This window comes from Phocoena phocoena, chromosome 2 (assembly GCF_963924675.1).
Source record: "Phocoena phocoena chromosome 2, mPhoPho1.1, whole genome shotgun sequence".
Taxonomy (NCBI): Eukaryota; Metazoa; Chordata; class Mammalia; order Artiodactyla; family Phocoenidae; genus Phocoena; species Phocoena phocoena.
Genome location: NC_089220.1, coordinates 107,084,057 through 107,104,028, shown reverse-complemented (window position 1 = coordinate 107,104,028; position 19,972 = coordinate 107,084,057). Strand labels below are relative to the sequence as shown.

The 19,972-nt window shown below is 38.4% G+C and overlaps 1 protein-coding gene across 2 annotated transcripts in view; it reads left to right on the top strand.

The window, feature by feature from the left end:
- Positions 1-19,972, top strand: part of CSNK1G1 (casein kinase 1 gamma 1) — a 145,096-nt gene that overhangs the window by 24,403 nt on the left and 100,721 nt on the right. For both annotated transcript variants that reach the window (XM_065872150.1, XM_065872153.1), the window contains exon 2: positions 17,240-17,244. The gene's annotated coding sequence lies outside the window, so the exon portion shown is untranslated. The remainder of the gene's footprint in view (positions 1-17,239; positions 17,245-19,972) is intronic.

The window sequence follows — 19,972 nt, the reverse complement described above, 5'->3', positions numbered from 1 at the left end:
TCTTATATTAGGAAGTGTGACAATTACATTCTCACCAGCAACTTTCAAGCGTTCTAATTTCTCTACATCTTCACCAAAATTTGTTATAGTGTGTCTTTGTGTGTGTAATTATAGCCATCCTAGTGGGTATAAGTGGTATCTTGTTTTGTTTTTCAAGGTTTTCCAAGATTGGATTTTGGCTATTTGTTGTCCCTTGCAATTGCATATTAATTTAAAAATTTTAGTGGTTACTCTGTGATTTGCTATAACTAATCTAAGCCTACTTCCAAATAACACTGTACTGTTTCATGGTTTATGCAGGTACCTTGTAACAGGATATTCAATTCCTCCCTCCTTTCCCTTAAAACATTTCTGTGATTCATTCACTTATCCATAAAGTGTAATCACTTAATACATTGTTACTATTATTATTTTGAACCTATACTTATCTATTAGATCAATTAAGAAAAAGAATTTTTGTTTTACCTTCATTTATTCCTCTCTAGTGCTCTTTATGTAGTTTTCGACCTGTGTCATCTTTCTTCTCTCTGAAGAACTTCTTTAATCATTGCTTGCAAGGCACATGTGCTGACGATAAATTCCCTGTTTTTGTTTGTCTGACAAATTCTTTACTTCTCCTCTACTGAAAGATAATTTTATTGGATCCAGAATTCTAGGGTTTTTTTTAATACTTTAAATATTTCATCCTCTCCTTGCTTATAGAATTTATGAAAAAGAAATAATGTCTCCGACAACGGGCTTATACTCCTGGGCTTTTGCTTCCAGTAAGTTAGGATTTTCCCTGTCCTCCTCTCTCTCCAGTTTTCAGGGCAGTGATTTACCCTGTGATCTCAATTCTCTGATGGAGCTAAGAAGAGTTTTTGTTGTTCGGTTTTCTTGTGAGGACAGGAACAGTGACTTCCTTGCTCTTTACATGTCAGAGCAGAAAATGGTAATCTCTTTATGAATTTTAGGAACAGGTTTTCCTTTTCTGCGAAAATGGCCACTGGAATTTTTTTTAACATCTTTATTGGATTATAATTGTTTTATAACGTTGTGTTAGTTTTACTGTACAAGGAAGTGAATCAGCTATATGTATACATATATCCCCTCCCTCTTGAGACTCCCTCTCACCCTCCCCATGGCCAATGGAATTTTGACATGGATTGTATTGAATCTGTAGGTTGCTTTGAGTTGTAATCCTATCTTAACAATATTAAGTCTCCTAACCCTTGAGCAGTGGGATATCTTTTTATTTGTTTTGGTCTTCTTTAATTTCTTTCAGCAGTTTTTTCCAGTTTTCAGTGTACAATTCTTATACCTCCTTAGATAAATTTATTCCTAAGTATATATTTTGATGTTATTATAAATGGAATTGTTTTCTTAATTTCATTTTCAGATTGTTCATTGTGTGTAAGAATACAACTGATTTTTGTGCTGAATTTATTAGCTCTAATAATTTGTGTGTGTGTATTCTTTTGGTTTTCCATATATAGGATAATATCATCTGTAAATAGAGATAATTTTATTCTTTCCAATTTGGATGGCCTTTTTTTTTTTTTTTTTTTTTTTTTTGCCTAACTGCTTTGGCTAGAACTTCCAGTACAGTGTTGAATGGAAGTGTCAAACGAGCATCTTCGTCTTGTTCCTGTTCTCAGGGGGGAAACTTTCAGTCTTTCACCATTGAGTTTGTTAACTGTGGGTTCTCAATAAAAGTCATTTTATCACGATGAAGGATTTCTCTTCTTTTCTTTCGGTTGCTTTGGGTCTTAGTTGTGGCGCGTGGGATCTTCGTTGCATGTGCGGGATCTTGGTTGTGGCGCTCGGGCTTCTCTAGTTGTGGCGCTTCTCTCCAGCTGTGGCACGTGGGCTCCAGAGCACGCAGGCTCAGTAACTGCAATGTGCGGGCTTAGTTGAGCTTAGTTGACCTGCGGCATGTGGGATCTCAGTTCCCTGACCAGGGATTGGACCCACGTCCCCTACATTGGAGGCAGATTCTTAGCCGCTGGACCACCAAGGGAAGTCCCAAGGATTTCTTTTCTATTCCTAGTTTGAATATTTTTAATCATGGTAGAGTGTTGGTTTTGTCAAATGCTTTTTTTGCATCAATAGAGATGATCATATGGTTTTTCTCCTTCATTCTATTAATGTGGTGTATTATATTGATAGGTCTTCATTATTGACCCACCTGGGGTAAATCTCAGTTTCTCATAATGTGTAATCCTCTTAATATGCTGTTGAATTAGATTTGCTAGTATTTTGTTGAGGATTTTTGCATCTGTATTTGTAAGGGATATTGGTTTATAATTTTCTTGAATGTTTTTACCTGGTTTTGGTATTGAGGTAATGCTGGCATCACACACTGAGTTAGGGAGGGTTCTGTCCTATTCTGGATTTTGGGAGAGTTTGGGAAGGATTGATGATTATTCTTTAAATGTTTGGTAGAATTTACCAGTGAAGCCATGTGGTCCTGGGCTTTTCTTCTGGGGGAAGTGTTTTGTTTGTTTTTTTTCTTACGTGCCATGCCATGCAGCTTGTGGGATCTTAGTTCCTGGACCAGGGGCTGAACCCAGGCCCTCAGCAGTGAAAGCACAGAGTCTTAATCACTGGACCTCCAGGAAATTCCCTGGTGGAAGTTGATTGTTGATTCAGTTTCTTGCTGCAGATTTTCCTTTTCTTCTGGAGTCAGTTTTGGTACCTTGTCTGTTTATAGGACCATGTACACTTCATCTAGGTTATCTTACTTTTTGGTGTATAGTTGTTTATAGTATTCACTTATAATCCTTTTCATTTTTAAGGTCCATAGAATTGTCCCCAGTTTCATCTCTAGATTTTTTAGTAATTTAAGTCTTTTCTTTCTTTCTTTTTCTTAGTTTAGCTAAAGGTTTTTAAATTTTGTTCATATTTTCAAAGAATCAGCTCTGGTTTTGTTGATTCTATCTTTTTTTTTTAATTCTTTTTTATCTCCATTCTAGCCTTTATTATTTCATTACATCTGTTTGCTTTGGATTTAGCTTGCTCTTCTTTTTCTGCTTCTTTAAGGTGTACACTTAGGATACCGATTTGGGGTCTTTCTTGTTTAATGTACGCATTTATACCTATAAATTTGCTTCTTAGCACTGCTTTCTCTATATCACGTAAGTTTCGGTATGTTGTGTTTTCATTTTAATTTATCTCAAGGCATTTTCTAATTTCCATTGTGATTTTTTCTTTGAACCATTGGTTGTTTAAGAGTATGTTGTTTAAGTATGGAGATTCCTTAAAAAACTAAAAACAGAGCTACCATATGATGCTGCAATCCCACTCCTGGGCATATATCTGTAGAAAACCATAATTTGAAAAGATGCATGCACCCTAATGTTCACTGCAGCATTATTACTGTAGCCAAAACATGGAAGCCACCTAAATGTCCATCAACATATGAATGGATAAAGAAGATATATATATACACTTATGCAATGGACTGTTACTCAGCCATTTGCAAGAATGAAATAATTCCGTTTGCAGCAACACGGATGGACCTAGAGATTATCATACTAAGTGCATAAGCCAGACAGAGAAAGACAAATATCCTATGATAATCACTTATATGTGGACTCTTAAAAAAAAAATACAAATGGACTTATATACATAACAGAAATACTCACAGACATAGAAAACAAACTTATGGTTACCAAAGGGGAAAGGGGGAGAGGGATAAATTAGGAGTTTGGGATTAACATATAAGCACTACTATATATAATATAGATAACCAACAAGGACCTACTGTATAGCACAGAGAACTATACTCAGTATTTTGTAATAACTTATGAGGGAAAAGAATCTGAAAAAGTATATATGTATAAAGATATATAACTGAATCACTTCGCTATACATCGGAAACTAACACAACATTGTAAATCAAATGTACTTCAATAAGAAAATTAAATTAAATTAAAAAAAAAAGAAAGAGTATGTTCAATTTTTACATATTTGTGAATTTTCTAGTTTTTCTTCTGTTAATATCTACTTTCATTCTGTTATCATAAAAAATACTTCGTATGATTTCAGTCTTTTAAAATTTATGGGGACTTCCCTGGTGGTCCAGTGGTAAAGAATTCACCTTACCATGCAGCGGACATGGGTTCGATCTCTGGTCAGGGAACTAAGATCCCACATGCCGCGGCACAACTAAGCCCATGCACCACAACTACTGAGCTCACACATCTCAACTAGAGAGCCCACATGCCACAAACTACAAACCCACACCCTCTGGAGCCTGCGCGCCACAACTAGAGAAGAGAAAGCCCGACCAAGAGCCCACGCACCACAATGAAAGATCCCACGTACCTCAATGAAGATCCCGCGTGCTGCAACTGAGACCCAACACAGCCAAAAATAAATAAGCAAATAATAAATAAATCTTTAAATAAAATAAAATTTATGGAGACTTGTGGCCTAACATCTCTCCTGGAGAAAGTTCCATGTACACTTGAGAAAAATACGTATTCTGCTGTTTGTTCAGTGGGATGTTCTGTATATGTCTGTTAGGACTAGTTGGTTTATACTGCTGTGCAAATACTCTGTTTCCTTATTGATCTGTTGTCTGCTTGTTTTCTCCATTATTGAAAGTGAAGTTTTGAACTCTGTTATTGTAAAAGTGTCAATTTCTCTCTCCAGTTCTATCAGGTTTTGCTTCATATTATTTTGTGACTTTGTTATTAGGTGTGTTTATGTTTGTAATTGCTGTGTCATCTTGATGGATTGACCCTTTTGTCGTTGTAACAATTTGTCTTTTATAACACTTTTGTCTTAAACTCTTATTTTGTCTGATGTTAGTATAGCCATCCTATTCCTCTTTTGGGTACTATTTGCATGGACTGCCTTTTTTCATCCTTTTACTTTTAAGCTATTGTACCTTTTTGATATAAATTAAGTGTGTAGATAGCATTTAGTTGGATTGGTTTTAATCTGTTATACCAGTCTCTGCTATTTAATTGGAGAATTTAATTCATTTACATTTAAAGTAACTTATAAGTTGGGACTTGGTTCTGCTATTTACCTATTTGTTTTCTATTTGTCTTATATCTTTTTTGTTTCTCAGTTCCTTCATCACTGCCTTCTTTTGTGGTTACAGTCATCCCTCAGTGTCTGCAGGTGATTGGTTCTAGGACCTGCCTTTGATTACCAAAATCAGCGGATGCTCAAATCCTTCAGTCAGACCTCCATATCCACAGTTCTGCATCTGCAGATTCAACCAGCCATGGATTGTGTAGTACTGTGTGTATGTGGTGAAAAAAATCCATGTATAAGTGGACCTGTGCAGTTCAAACCTGTGTTTAAGGGTCAACTGTAGTTGATTTTTAGTGTACTGTTGTTTTCTCTTCTTGTTTCTTTTTCTGTACATTTTGAAGTTATTTTCTTTGTGTTACTCTGGGGATTACAATTAACATCTTAACGTGATGCCAATCAAGTTTTAACTAATAGCAGCCTAGTTTTAGTAGTACACAAAAACTTTGCTCCTATACAGCTCTGTTCTCCCTGCACCCTATTTTGTTATTGTTAGTGTATCTTTATACCTTGTGTTCCTATTAACATAGATGTTTAGTTTTTTGTTTTTTTTTTTGCGGTACGCGGGCCTCTCACCGTTGTGGCCTCTCCCATTGTGGAGCACAGGCTCCAGACGCACAGGCTCAGTGGCCATGGCTCACGGGCCCAGCAACTCTGTGGCATGTGGGAATCTTCCTGGACCGGAGCACGAACCCGTGTCCCCTGCATCAGCAGGCAGACTCTCAACCACTGCGCCACCAGGGAAGCCCTAGTTTTAAACATATAGTTATTATGCTTTCTTATTTGAAATCGTAAGCCAGAAAAAGAGGAGGTACAAGTCATTAATGCAATAATACTGGCTTGTATATGTACTTATGTAGCTATCTTTACTCTTTTATTTTTTAATTATTTTATTTATTTTTGGATGCATTGGGTCTTCGTTGTCACACGCAGACTTTCTCTAGTTGCAGCGAGTGGGAGCTACTCTTTGTTACAGTGCACAGGCTTCTCATTGTGGTGGCTTCTCTTGTTGCAGAGCGTGGGCTGTAGGCGCGCAGGCTTCAGTAGTTGTGAGTCACGGGCTTAGTTGCTCCGTGGCATGTGGCATCTTCCTGGATCAGGGATTGAACCCATGTCCCCTGCATTGGCAGGCGGATTCTTAACCACCACGCCACCAGGGAAGTCCCAGCTATCTTTACTCTTGTTCTTTATTTCTTTGTGTGACTTTGAATTACTATCCAGTGTCCTCTAATTTCAATCTAAAGAACTCTCTTTCAGAGTCCTTATAGAGCAGGTGTACTAGTCACAAACACCTTCAGGTTTTGTTTATCTGGGAATGTCTTAGTTTTTCTTTCATTTTTGAAGAAAAATTTTGCTGGATGTAGAATTCTTGGTTGAGAAATTGGCTGTTAGTCTTATGTAGGATCACTTGTAGGTGATAAGTCCTTTCTGTCTTGCTGCTTTCAGGGTTCTTTGTGTCTCATTAGATTGACTATAATGTGTCCTGGTGTTGATCTCTTTTAGTTCATGCTGTTTGGAGTTAGTTGAGCTGCTTGGACGTGAAGATTCATGTTCATAAAATTTGGGAAGTTTGTAGGCATTATTTCTTCAAATATAATTTCTCTTTCTCTCCTCTCCCTCTGAAACTCCCATTATCCATTATGGTGGTATGCTGGATGGTGTTCTGCAGATTCCTTAGGCTCTGTTCATTTTTCTTCACTCATTTCCTGTTCCTCAGACTGAATAATTGGAATTCACTTACCTTCAGGTTTGTTGATTCCTTGTTTTTTCGTGCTCAAATCTGCTGTTGAACCCATTTAGTTAACTTTTTTTTTTCGCGGCATGCGGGCCTCTCACTGCCGTGGCCTCTCCCGCCGCGGAGCACAGGCCCCGGAGGCGCAGGCCCAGTGGCCATGGCCCACGGGCTCAGCCGCTCCGCGGCATGTGGGATCCCCCCAGACCGGGGCACGAACCTGCGTCCCCCGTACCGGCAGGTGGACTCCCAACCACTGGGCCACCGGGGAAGCCTTTTTTTTAATCTATTTTTGGCCGCGTTGGGTCTTTGTTGCTGTGCGTGGGCTTTCTCTAGTTGCAGAGAGCAGGGGTTACTCTTCATTGTGGTGCAGGGGCTTCTCATTGTGGTGGCTTCTCTTGTTGCGGAGCATGGGCTCTATAGTTATTTATTTATTTATTTTTTTGTGGTACTCGGGCCTGTCACTGTTGTGGCCTCTCCCGTTGCAGAGCACAGGCTCCAGATGCGCAGGCTCAGCGGCCATGTCTCATGGGCCCAGCCGCTCTGCGGCATGTGGGATCTTCCTGGACCGCGGCACGAACCAGTGTCCCCTGCATCGGCAGGTGGACTCTCAACCACTGCGCCACCAGGGAAGCCCTATAGTTAATTTTTAATTTCAGTTACTATATTATTTAGCTCCAGAAGTTCAATTTAATTTCTTCTTTTGCTTTAATTTTTTATTGAAGTACAGTTGATTTACAATGTTGTGTTAATTTCTGCTGTACAGCAAAGTGATTCAGTTATACATATGTATATGTTCTTTTGTTTTTTTGATAGATCTTTACTGGAGTATAATTGCTTCACAATACTGTGTTAGTTTCTGTTGTACACCAAAGTGAATCAGCCATATGAATACATATATCCCCATATGCCCTCCCTCTTGAGCCTCCCTCCCATCCTCCCTATCCCACCCCGCTACGTCATCGCAAAGCACCAAGCTGATCTCCCTGTGCTATGCTGCTGCTTCCCACTAGCTAACTATTTTACATTCAGTAATGTATATATGTCAATGCTACTCTCGCTTCACTCCAGCTTCCCCCTCTCACCCCATGTCCTCTAGTCCATTCTCTATGTCCTCTAGTCCTCTAGTCCATTCTCCATGTCCTCTAGTCCGTTCTCCATTCTCTACATCTTTATTCCTGCCCTGCAGCTAGGTTCATCAGTACTATTTTTTTTTTAAGATTCCATATATGTGCATTCACATACGGTATTTGTTTTTCTCTTTCTGACTTACTTCACTCTGTATGACAGACTCTAGGTCCATCCACCTCACTACAAATAACTCAATTTCATTTTTTTAGTGGCTGAGTAATATTCCATTGTACATATGTGCCACATCTTCTTTACCCATTCATTTGTTGATGTACACTTAGGTTGCTTCCATGTCCTGGCTATTGTAAATAGAGCTGCAATGAACATTGTGGTACATGTCTCTTTTTGAATTATGGTTTGTTCAGGGTATATGCCGAGTAGTGGGATTGCTGGGTCATATGGTAGTTCTATTTTTAGTTTTTTAAGGAACTGCCATACTGTTTTCCATAGTGGTTGTGTTAATTTACATTCCCACCAACAGTGCAGGAGGGTTCACTTTTCACCACACCCTTTCCAGCATTTATTGTTTCTAGATTTTTTGATAGTGGCCATCCTGATCGGCATGAGGTGATACCTCATTGTAGTTTTGAGTTGCTTTTCTCTAATAATTAGTGATGTTGAACATCTTTACATGATGTGCCTCTTGGCCATCCGTATGTCTTCCTTGGTGAAATGTCTGTTTAGGTCTTCTGCCCATTTTTTAACTGGATTGTTTGTTTTGTTGATATTGACCTCCATGAGCTGTTTGTATCTTTTGGAGATTAATCCTTTGTCTGTTGTTTCATTTGCTAGTATTTTCTCCCATTTTGAGGGTTGTCTTTTTGTCTTGTTTATGAGTTCCTTTGCTGTGCAAAAGCTTTTACGTTTAATTAAGTCTCAGTTGTTTATTTTTGTTTTTATTTCCATTACTGTAGGAGGTGGGTCAAAAAGATCTTGCTGTGGTTTATGTCAAAGAGTATTTTTCCTATGTTTTCCTCTAAGAGTTTTATAGTGTCTGGTCTTACATTTAGGTCTTTAATCCATTTAGAGTTTATTTTTGTGTATGGTGTTAGGTAGTGTTCTAATTTCATTCTTTTACATGTAGCTGTTCGCTTTTCCCAGCACCACTTATTGAAGAAGCTGTTTTTTCTCCATTGTATGTTTTGCCTCCTTTGTCATAAGTTAGGTGCCCATATGTGTGTGGGTTTTTCTCTGGGCATTCTATCCTGTACCATTGATCTATATTTCTGTTTTTGTGCCACTACCATACTGTCTTGATTACTGTGGTATAGTCTGAAGTCAGGGAGCCTGATTCCTCCAACTCTGTTTTTCTTTCTCAAGGTTGCTTTGGCTGTTCGGGGTCTTTTGTGTTTCCATATGAATTGTAAAATTTTTTGTTCTAATTCTGTGAAGAATGCCATTGGTACTTTGATAGGGATTGCATTGAATCTGTAGATTGCTTTGGGTAGTGCAGTCATTTTCACAGTATTGAATCTTCCAGTTCAAGAACATGGTATATTTCTCCATCTGTTTATGTCATCTTCGATTTATTTCATCAGTGTTTTATAGTTTTCTGAGTAGAAGTCTTTTGCCTCCTTAGTCAGGTTTATTCCTAGGTGTTTTATTCTTTTTGTTGCAATGGTAAATTGGAGTGTTTCCTTAATTTCTATTTCTGATTTTTTGTTGTTGGTGTATAGGAATGCCAGAGATTTCTGTGCTTTAGTTTTGTATCCTGCAACCTTACCAAATTCATTTATTAGTTCTAGTAGTTTTCTGGTGGCATCTTTAGGATTTTCTATGTATAGTATCATGTCATCTGGAAACAGTGACAGTTTTACTTCTTCGTTTCCAATTTGTATTCCTTTTATTTCTTTTTCTTCTCTGATTGCTGTGGCTCGGACTTCCAAAACTATGTTGAATAAGAGTGGTGAGAGTAGACATCCTTGTCTTGTTCCTGACCTTAGTGGAAATGCTTTCAGTTTTTCACCATTGAGTATGATGCTTGCTGTGGGTTTGTCATATATGGCCTTTATTATGTTGAGGTAGGTTCCCTCTATGCTTATTTTCTGGAGAGTTTTTAATCATAAATGGATGTTGAATTTTGTCAAAAGCCTTTTCTGCATCTACTGAGATGATCATATGGTTTTTAATCCTTAATTTGTTGATGTGGTGTATCACATTGATAGATTTGAGTATAGTGAAGAATCCTTGCATCCCCTTGATAAATCCCACTTGATTGTGGTGTATCCTTTTACTGTGCTGTTGCATTCTGTTTGCTAGTATTTTGTTCAGGATTTTTGCATCTATGTTCATCATTGATATTGGTCTGTAATTTTCTTTTTTTGTGATATCTTCGTCTGGTTTTGGTATCAGGGTGATGGTTGGTTCATAGAATGAATTTGGGAGTGTTTCTCCCTCTGCAATTTTTTGGAAGAGTTTGAGAAGGATGGGTGTTAGCTCTTCTCTAAATGTTTGGTAGAATTTGCCTGTAAAGCCATCTTGTCCTGGACTTTCGTTGGAAGATTTTTTTTTTTTTTTTTGTGCTACGTGGGCCTCTCACTGTTGTGGCGTCTCCCATTGTGGAGCACAGGCTCCGGACACACAGGCTCAGCAGCCATGGCTTACAGGCCTAGCCGCTCCGCGGCATGTGGGATCTTCCTGGACCGGGGCACGAACCTGTGTCCCCTGCATTGGCAGACTGACTCTCAACCACTGCGCCACCAGGGAAGCCCTTTTTGGAAGATTTTTAATTATGGTTTCAATTTCATTACTTGTGATAGGTCTGTTTATATATATTTTTTCTTACTGGTTCAGTCTTGGAAGGTTGTACCTTTCCAAGAATTTGTCCAATTCTTCATGGTTGTCCATTTTATTGGCTTATAGTTGTTTATAGTAGTCTCTTATAATCCTTTGTATTTCTTCAATGTCAGTTGTGATTTATCCTTTTTCATTTCTAATTTTATTTATTTGCAACCTCTCCCTTTTTTTCTTGTTGAGTCTGGCTAAGCATTTATCAATTTGGTTTATCTTCTCAAAGAACCAGGTTTTAGTTTTATTGATCTTTGCTATTGTTTTCTTTGTTTCTATTTCATTTATTTCTGCTCTGATCTTTATGATTTCTTTCCTTCTACTGACTTTGGGTTTTCTTTGTTCTTTTCTTTCTAGTTGTTTTAAGTGTATGGTTAGATTGTTTATGTGAGATTTTTCTTTTTTCTTGAGGTGAGATTGAATTGCTATAAACTTCCCTCTTAGAACTGCTTTTGCTGCATCCTGTAGGTTTTGGGTTGTTGTGTCTTCGTTGTCATTTTTTTCTATGTTTTTTCTTTTTTTGTGGTACATGGGCCTCTCACTGTTGTGGCCTCTCCTGTTGTGGAGCACAGGCTCTGGACGTGCAGGCTCAGCGGCCATGGCTCATGGGCCCAGCCGCTCCGCGGCATGTGGGATCTTCCCGGACTGGGGCACAAACCTGTGTCCCCTGCATCGGCAGGCGGACTTTCAACCACTGCGCCACCAGGGAAGCCCTCTATGTATATATTTTTTAAATTTCTTCTTTGATTTCTTCAGTTATCTCTTGGTTATTTAGTAGCACACTGTTTAGCCTCCATGTATTTGTGTTTCTACAGTTTTTTTTCCTGTAATTGATTTCCAATCTCATGGCATTGTGGTCAGAAAAGATACTTGATATGATTTCAGTTTTCTTAAATATTTGAGGCTTGATTTGTGACCCAGGATGTGATCTATCTTGGAGAATGTTCCACGTACACTTGAGAAGAAAGTGTATTCTCCCACTTTGCGGTGAAATTTTCTATAAATGTTAATTAGATCTGTTTGGTCTATTGTGTCATTGAAAGCTTGTGTTTCTTTATTTTCTATTTGGATGATCTGTCCATTTGTGTAAGTGGGTTGTTAAAGTCCCCTACTATTATTTGATTTCTCCTTTCATGGTTGTTAGCATTTGCCTTATGTATTGAGGTGCTCCTGTTTTGGGTGAATAAACATTTATAATTGTTACATCTTCTTGGATTGATCTTTTGATCATTATGTAGTGTCCCTCCTTATCTCTTGGAACAGTCTTTATTTTAAAGTCTATTTTATCTGATATGAGTATAGCTACTCCAGCTTTCTTTTGATTTCCATCTGCATGGAATATCTTTTTCCATCCCTTCACTTTCAGTCTGTATATGTCCCTAAGTCTGAAGTGGGTCTCTTGTAGACAGCATATATATGTGTCTTGTTTTTGTATTCATTCAGCCAGTCTGTGTCTTTTGGTTGGGGCATTTAATCCATTTACATTCAAGGTTATTATCGATATGTATGTTCCTATTATCATTTTCTTAGATGTTTTGGGTTTGTTTTTGTGGGTCTTTTCCTTCTCTTGTGTTTCCTGCTTAGAGAAGTTTCCTTAGCATTTGTTGTAAAGCTGATATGATGGTGCTGAATTCTCTTAGCTTTTGCATGTTTGAAAAGCTTTTGACTTCTCCATCGAATCTGAATGAGATCCTTGCTGGGTAGAGTAATCTTGGTTGTAGGTTTTTCTCTTTCATCACTTTAAGTATATCCTGCCACTCCCTTCTGGCCTGCAGAGTTTCCACTGAAAAAGCAGCTGATAACCTTATGGGGATCCCTTGTATGTTATTTTTTGGTTTTCCCTTGCTGTTTTGAATAATTTTTCTTTGAATTTAGTTTTTGTTAGTTTGATTAATACGTGTCTCGGTGTGTTTTTCCTAGGGTTTATCCTCTGTGGGACTCTGTGCTTCCTGGACTTGCGTGACTATTTCCTTTCCCATGTTAGGGAAGTTTTCCACTATAATCTCTTCAAATATTTTCTCAGACCCTTTCTTTTTCTCTTCGTTTTCTGAGACCCCTATAGTTTGAATGTTCGTGTGTTTTGTGTTATCCCAGAGGTCTCTGAGATTGTCTTATTTTTTTTTTGTTTGTTTGTTTTTTTTAGATTGTCTTATTTTTCATTCTTTTTCTTTATTCTTCTCCTCAGCACTTATTTCCACCATTTTGTCTTCCAGCTTACTTACTCGTTCTTCTGCCTCAGTTATTCTGTTATTGATTGCTTCTAGTGTATTTTTCATTTCAGTTATTGTGTCGTTCATCTCTGTTTGTTCTTTAGTTCTTCTAGATCTTTGTTAAACATTTTTTCTGTTTTCTCAATCTGTGCCTCCATTTTATTTCCGAGATTCTGGATCATCTTTCCTATCATTACTCTGAATTCTTTTTCAGGTAGATTGCCTATTTCCTCTTCATTTATTGGGTCTTGTAGGTTTTTACCTTGCTCCTTCATCTGTGACATATTATTTGGCGGTCTCTCTCTCTCTGTTTTTTTTTTTTTTATGAGTGGGATTGTGTTCCTGTCTTACTGGTTGTTTGGCCTGAGGCTTCCAACACTGGAATTTGTAGGCTGTTGGGTAGAGCTGGGTCTTGGTGCTGACATGAGGACCTCCATGAGAACTCACTCCGATGAATATTTGCTGGGGTCTGAGATTCTCTATCAGTCCAGTGGTTCAGACTCAGAGCTTCTGCCACAGGAGCTTCAGCCTGACCCCCAGCTTGTGAACCAAGATCCTGCAAGCCATGTGGCGTGGCCAAAAAAAAAAAAAAAAAAACAGAGAGAGAACAATAACAAAGTAAAAAATAAAATTAGGCTAGGAAACTAACAGATATGTTAGGAATATAAAAATATAGATGGGGCTCCCGTGGTGGCGCAGTGGTTGAGAGTCCGCCTGCCGACGCAGGGGACATAGGTTTGTGCCCCAGTCCAGGAAGATTCCACATGCTGCGGAGCGGCTGGGCCCGTGAGCCATGGCTGCTGAGCCTGCGCGTCCGGAGCCTGTGTTCCACAATGGGAGAGGCCACAACAGTGAGAGGCCTGCCTACCGGAAAAAAAAAAAAGATAGATGAATCAACAACCAGAAGGTACAACAGTACCACAAAAGGCCATGGAAGGCGGGGCCTAAGCAAGGGCAAGGGCAAGGTTTGGGCAGTGGGTGGGGCCTATGCTTGGGATCCACAGGGCTGGAAAAGGCCCTGAGGGCTGTGGGGGGTGGGGCTTAGGCTCATCAGAACAGAAGGGTCCCAGGTGTGCCCCCCACCCTTGGTCTCAGAGGGCAGGGGACCTCACCTGGGAACCCAGCAGGCTTCTTGGGCTCTAGTGGGTGGGGCAAATGCCCTCCTCTCGTCTCCTGCTCCTCCAGTCCTGGAGGGCCCCTCCCACCTGCCTCTCCTGATCTCCCCGGCCTCAGGGGTGCTGATCCTGTCTGGCCTCCACTTCTCCTCCCCCTCAGTCCCCCCATGTCCTACCAGTTCACTTGGTGGTTCCTCCGTTTTCCTTGGGTGTCAGGGTCCCCTACCAGTGATCAGCAGGTGCCCTAGTAGTGGAGAGATGCTAACTCAGTGTCTGATTCCTTTTTATAATTCCTGTTTCCTTACTGATATTCTCTACTTAATGAGATAACTGTTTTCTTGGTTACCTTTTAGTTCTTTGTGGTTTCCTTTGCCTGGGCTTCCTCAGGGACAGTTCCTATATTCATTTCTTTTTTTTTTTTCTCCCTGTGAATGGTTCATACTTCCTTGTTTCTTTGCATGCCACATAATCTTTTGTTGAAAACTGGTCATTTTGAATATTATGTGTTGACTCTAGACGTCAGATTCCTCCCCTTAGGGTTTTTTGTTGCTGCTTGTTGTGGGTTGTTACTATTAGTTTCATTGTTGTTTGTTTAGTGTCTTTTCTAAATTATTTTTGTTAGGTATATATGCTTTGTTCATGTGTGATTATTGAAGTCTGTGTTCCATTATCTTAGCAGTCAACTAGAGTTTTTCCCAGTTTCCTTGAACACCTGGAGACCAGAAAAGTATAAAATAAAGAAAAAGAAAAAAATACTCTACTTTTGGCTGGGTGGTTCTGTGTTTGGGTACTCCAGTGCTTAGCGGGGCTGTTTACAACCCTGCCTTAGCTTTTTAATTTATTTTTTTATTTTTTATTTTTTTGGTACGCAGGCCTCTCACTGTTGTGGCCTCTCCCGTTGCGGAACACAGGCTCCGGACGCGCAGGCTCAGTGGCCATGGCTCACGGGCCTAGCCGCTCCGCAGCACGTGGGATCTTCCTGGACCGGGGCACGAACCCGTGTCCCCTGCATTGGCAGGCGGACTCTCAACCACTGTGCCACCAGGGAAGCCCCCTGCCTTAGCTTTTACCTCCTGTTTGTGTGGAGCCTAAAGGTCAGCTAGAGGTAAAAGTTTTAAGGTAAAACTTCTAGGCCTTTTTCTGTGCATGTGTTCAGCCCTGGGCATATGTGTGGCCTTCTAGATTCTGCATTATATATGAGAGTTTACAAAGCCCATTTCTCCCCACGTATCTCCTTTCTCAATGTCTTCCTTTCCAGGCTTTTAGTTCTATATATGTGTTATTATCCTGCCTGTTTTCCCTTATCCTAGGCTGCTTGCCCTGGAAGTGCTCCAAGTCAGGCAAAACAAAAGCACTTTCTTGTGCCAGTTTTTGAGGAAATTGTCAGTCATGTCATTGCGTTCAGCCACAGTTGTTTGAGACTAAGGTTTGTATTGCCCCCTTGGCACTGTTATCCTGCACCAGGAGTGCAGCTGGCATCCTTACTGCCCCTGCTGAACTGGGGAGTGGGGGATGGTTGGTAGGCAGTTAGAAACACCACATCACTCTCTTACTGCAGTGTAGCAACTTGTTTCTTTGCCAAGCCTTCTTGGTTGTTGTAGTTTTTATTAGATTCCAGAGTTCTGCAAAAGTTGATTCTGACCGTTTTTTCCAGCCTGTGTGTGTGTGTGATGTGTATGTGCAGTGGGTGAAGCCTTGGAGTTCCCTGCTGTGTCCATTTTGATGATGTCCTCCCCCTGCTGCCCTCCTTTTTCTTCCTGCTGTATCTTTTCAAAGCATTGAAGTTAAGTTTTTACAGTATTTTTTAAAAGAAATACAAGCATATGTATAAAGATTCAAGTATGGTTTAAAGACTAAAAGTGAACACTGTGTACCCATCACTCCATTAAAGAAATAGAACACTACTGGTATCTTAGAAGGTTCTATGTGCCCCTTCCTTTTTCTGACCTAGAAGGAATCATTATCCTGAATTTTGTGTTAATTAGACATGCAAATAAGTAGGAAAATGTCATCCATAGCTAAGAGAAAAATAAGTCAATAGAAATAGACCTAGAAATGCTGAAATGATAGAATTCGTGCACCAAGACTTTAAAAACAATTATTTTAAAAAGTTTAAGGACTTATGGGCTTCCCTGGTGGCACAGTGGTTGAGAGTCCGCCTGCTGATGCAGGGGATATGGGTTCGTGCCCTGGTCCGGGAGGATCCCACATGCTGCGGAGCGGCTGGGCCCGTGAGCCATGGCCACTGAGCCTGTGCATCCGGAGCCTGTGCTCCGCAGCGGGAGAGGCCACAACTGTGAGAGGCCCGCGTATGGCAAAAAAAAAAATTAAATTAAATTAAAAAAATAAAAAGTTTAAGGACTTAAAGGCAAGTGTGAAAATATGTAGGAGAGAAATGGATATAAGATAGAAATAAATAAAAAACTTTTCAAGCTGAAAAATACCTGACTTGTTGCTTTTAATTCAGCATTTTCAGTTTTTAGGAGGCAGGCTGTTTGAGTAATCTGCCATATTTCCATTTGCAAAGTTCCATCCTCCCTGCCCTCCCACCTCCTGCAAGCTTTTTTTTATATAGTAATTCCCAAATTTTGCTGTTAACCAGTTTCATCATTTTTCTTATCATTGACTTTACCCAGTGTTAAGTTTAAAAAATTGGGAACGATTTCATCTTAGTTTTAACTTACCAGTTGAAAAATGTCAGTAATACTGCTTTTTCAGATAATAAAAGATAAAAATGCTGAGATCCAAAAAACGGGCACATAACCAAGATGATGAATGAAGGCAGTAAGCACTAATATTGTTAAAGAAAGAGCTAAGTATATAATATAGAAGTATTTGAGAATGATTAAATACAGATTATATTTCACAAAGTATATCTACATTTTTATACTTTTAAACTGTACTTGCATATTTAACAGATATAATTTGATTTAGTATTTTAATTAATATGTGATAATAGTAAATAAATAACAATTTATACTTCTATTGTATATATAATCTATAGTTAATCATTTTTTCTTGAACTGCACATTTTTAAACATTTTGTAGGCAAGGCTGTGCTGTATCCTTCTTGTTAGGACAGTACTGACGGCATAAACCTCTTTATGCACTCAGCTATGATTAAACTTAAGGTATTAAAATGCCACCTTCCAGTCGCTAAACATACTCTAAGTTTTTCTAAGTTGCCACACTTACCAGTACTGATTTCAGGGCTATTGGGATTTGTCTATGTGTAGACCAGGTTAGGACAATGAATTCTTTTTCTTGGTTAAAAAGTTTTAAGTTTTAATTCTTTTTTTTTTCCCAAATATTTTATGACTTATTTTTGAATAAGTTTCAATTTGTGGTTGAGAAAGTTGAGTTAAGTGTTGGCTTGGGTCACCGGCTTATCTGTGATTAGAATTCAGGATTTTTAGCCCTTAGTTCAATTCTTACATTTAGTTGCTCTACATGAGACATTCTTCCCTGTTCATGAGGGTTATGCGTTTGGCTTTCTTGTGGTACTGAAATATATTAAGGTGTTGAGTTGGTAATGCAGGATCAAGTATTTTTCATTTAAGGGAGCTAAACACTGAGTCCACTTAATCCTTAGTATAACAATTATATTGATTCTCCACATTGTTATAAAATCCTAGGTCCATGATGACTAATTACAGAGTTGGGAGAATTTAATTTTGCCTTTGAGTAAAGTGACCAGAGAGTTAAGACCTCTATTTGACTCGAGAATAGTCTCTGATGTGCCCAGTAAGGTGTCATGTATGCTGTGCACAAAAGTTTTGGTTTTTAAATAATCAAATTACCTCAACTGGGGAGCACGTTACTATGGAACTTTAATTTTTCTAGGACTACAGTATGTATAACTTTAGCATACATATGATTGCTAGTTTTATAACATTCTAAATCCAGTGAAGTTCAGTCACAGTATTATAAGATACAAAAGATAAAGTATGATTAATTTTGACATAATGTCTACTTTTAATCAGTGACTACTTGTTTTTATGATAGCAGTTTCATTAAACTCTTGGTTGTTTCCTTGCAAGTGTCATTTTTAACTTAAACAGTGTTAGTAAGACTTTCTATTATTGTAAGCTGTTTACAGAGGTAAAATATTCATTATAAAAAGTAATAATGTTTTGCAAATTTTAACAAAGTGTAAGTACTTGTAATTTTATCTTGATTTAGAAATTTGGCAGTTTGGTATGTAATCCTTTAAATTGTGTTTCTTTCTATATGCTAACATTTTTTCAGTTCTCTTGTTATTAACTACAGTATGAACTATTATTTTCCTGTTTAAAAACTTTTTTTTTTTTTTTTTTTTTTTTTTGCGGTACGCGGGCCTCTCACTGTTGTGGCCTCTCCCGCTGCGGAGCACAGGCTCCAGACGTGCAGGCCCAGCGACCATGGCTCACGGAGCCAGCCGCTCTGCGGCATGTGGGATCCTCCCGGACCAGGGCACGAACCCGCGTCCCCTGCATCGGCAGGTGGACTCTCAACCACTGCGCCACCAGGGAAGCCCCCTCTCATATTTTAAAAATACCTTTTCTCTAATTCAGGCATGCCTAGAGTGGTAGAAACTACTAGAATTAGGCTTTTTAAGAAACTTGCTGGTATGACTCTAAAAATTCAAATACATATGCATTGTAACATTAACGTGTTTAATGAGATCTAAGTGATTGCTGAATAGTTTATTCCCCAGAAAAACAAACATCTACTTAACTGCATTTATATAATTTCTCTCCTTTCTCCTTCTACTGTTAAAAAAAAAGAGGAGAAAAAAATATAAACATATAGTTTATCTTTTACTGCTGTCCTTAGAAGCCATTTTTTTAAAAATAAGGTTAAAGTATAACATAATTGTTACCTTGGGTGTTCCATTTCACCTGGTTCTTGAGCTAACTTTTTCATATGTTATTTGCTAGTAACTGTAAATAAACCATTTAAAATCCTTGTGAAATGGAAATTCTAAGTAGCCTATGTCTTAACACTAATGAATTTAAATGCAACAATACCAGCTTCTTGCTAGATGAATTCTAGGAGTTCTTAGGGTTAATTAGGGTTCTCCTTACTTTTACATATTATTTTGTATAAATATTAGGTTATGTTGCTAGGAATCTGTCTTCTATTATTCAAGATCATAATTATTACTCAGTACTTACTAAGTACCAATTATATGCAAGAAACTAAAATAGATGTGACAAGATCCCTAACTTCAAGGGCTTATAATCAAATCGAATATTAGAATACATATCAATATAATCTGATATATGGTAGGTAGCAAATGGTGGTATAGACAGTGGTGCTCCAAGCATTAATGATGAATTGGTTATAAAAGGTTTCACAAAGGATGTAAGATATGAGTCAGGCCTTAAGACAGAAGACTTAAGAGACCATTTTAGGTATAAGAGCTAAGGGTGGATGTTCCTTTGCTTTATGTAGTAGCTTTAATACATGAATTTATATAGGGAGTTGATATTGAAGGGACTCAAGTGACAAGCTAAAGAGTTTGTAATTGGGAAGTAGGAAATAGTTTTGAACAGCGAGTGGTGAAAAAGAAATAGGATTTTAAAAAATTTAATCATTCAATTTGATTTCTCTAATGAGAGGTGCCACATAAAGTAGTTTTGAATATTTTTCATCTTTCATAGTTACAGGTTAAATTGTGCTAATGTCTCATGAATAGATTACAGCATTGATAAGTGTGTTTGCCATGTTTGTGGGAGGTAAAATGATTGTTCTAATCTACAAGCAGATGTTTAAAAAAAAGAAACATCCTTTTCCCAGCTGAATACGGTTGTTGGCTTTCTGCAGTTTTCTAACCTGGCAAGTACTACTGTATGTTTTTTGAATACATACATGCAAGTATACTTGGATATGAGGTCTGTGAGTGATTACTGAACCTAATGTTACATGAGTCTAAGTGCAATGGAGAAAGCTAATGACAAACATTATAAAAATAATTTCCTTTTGTT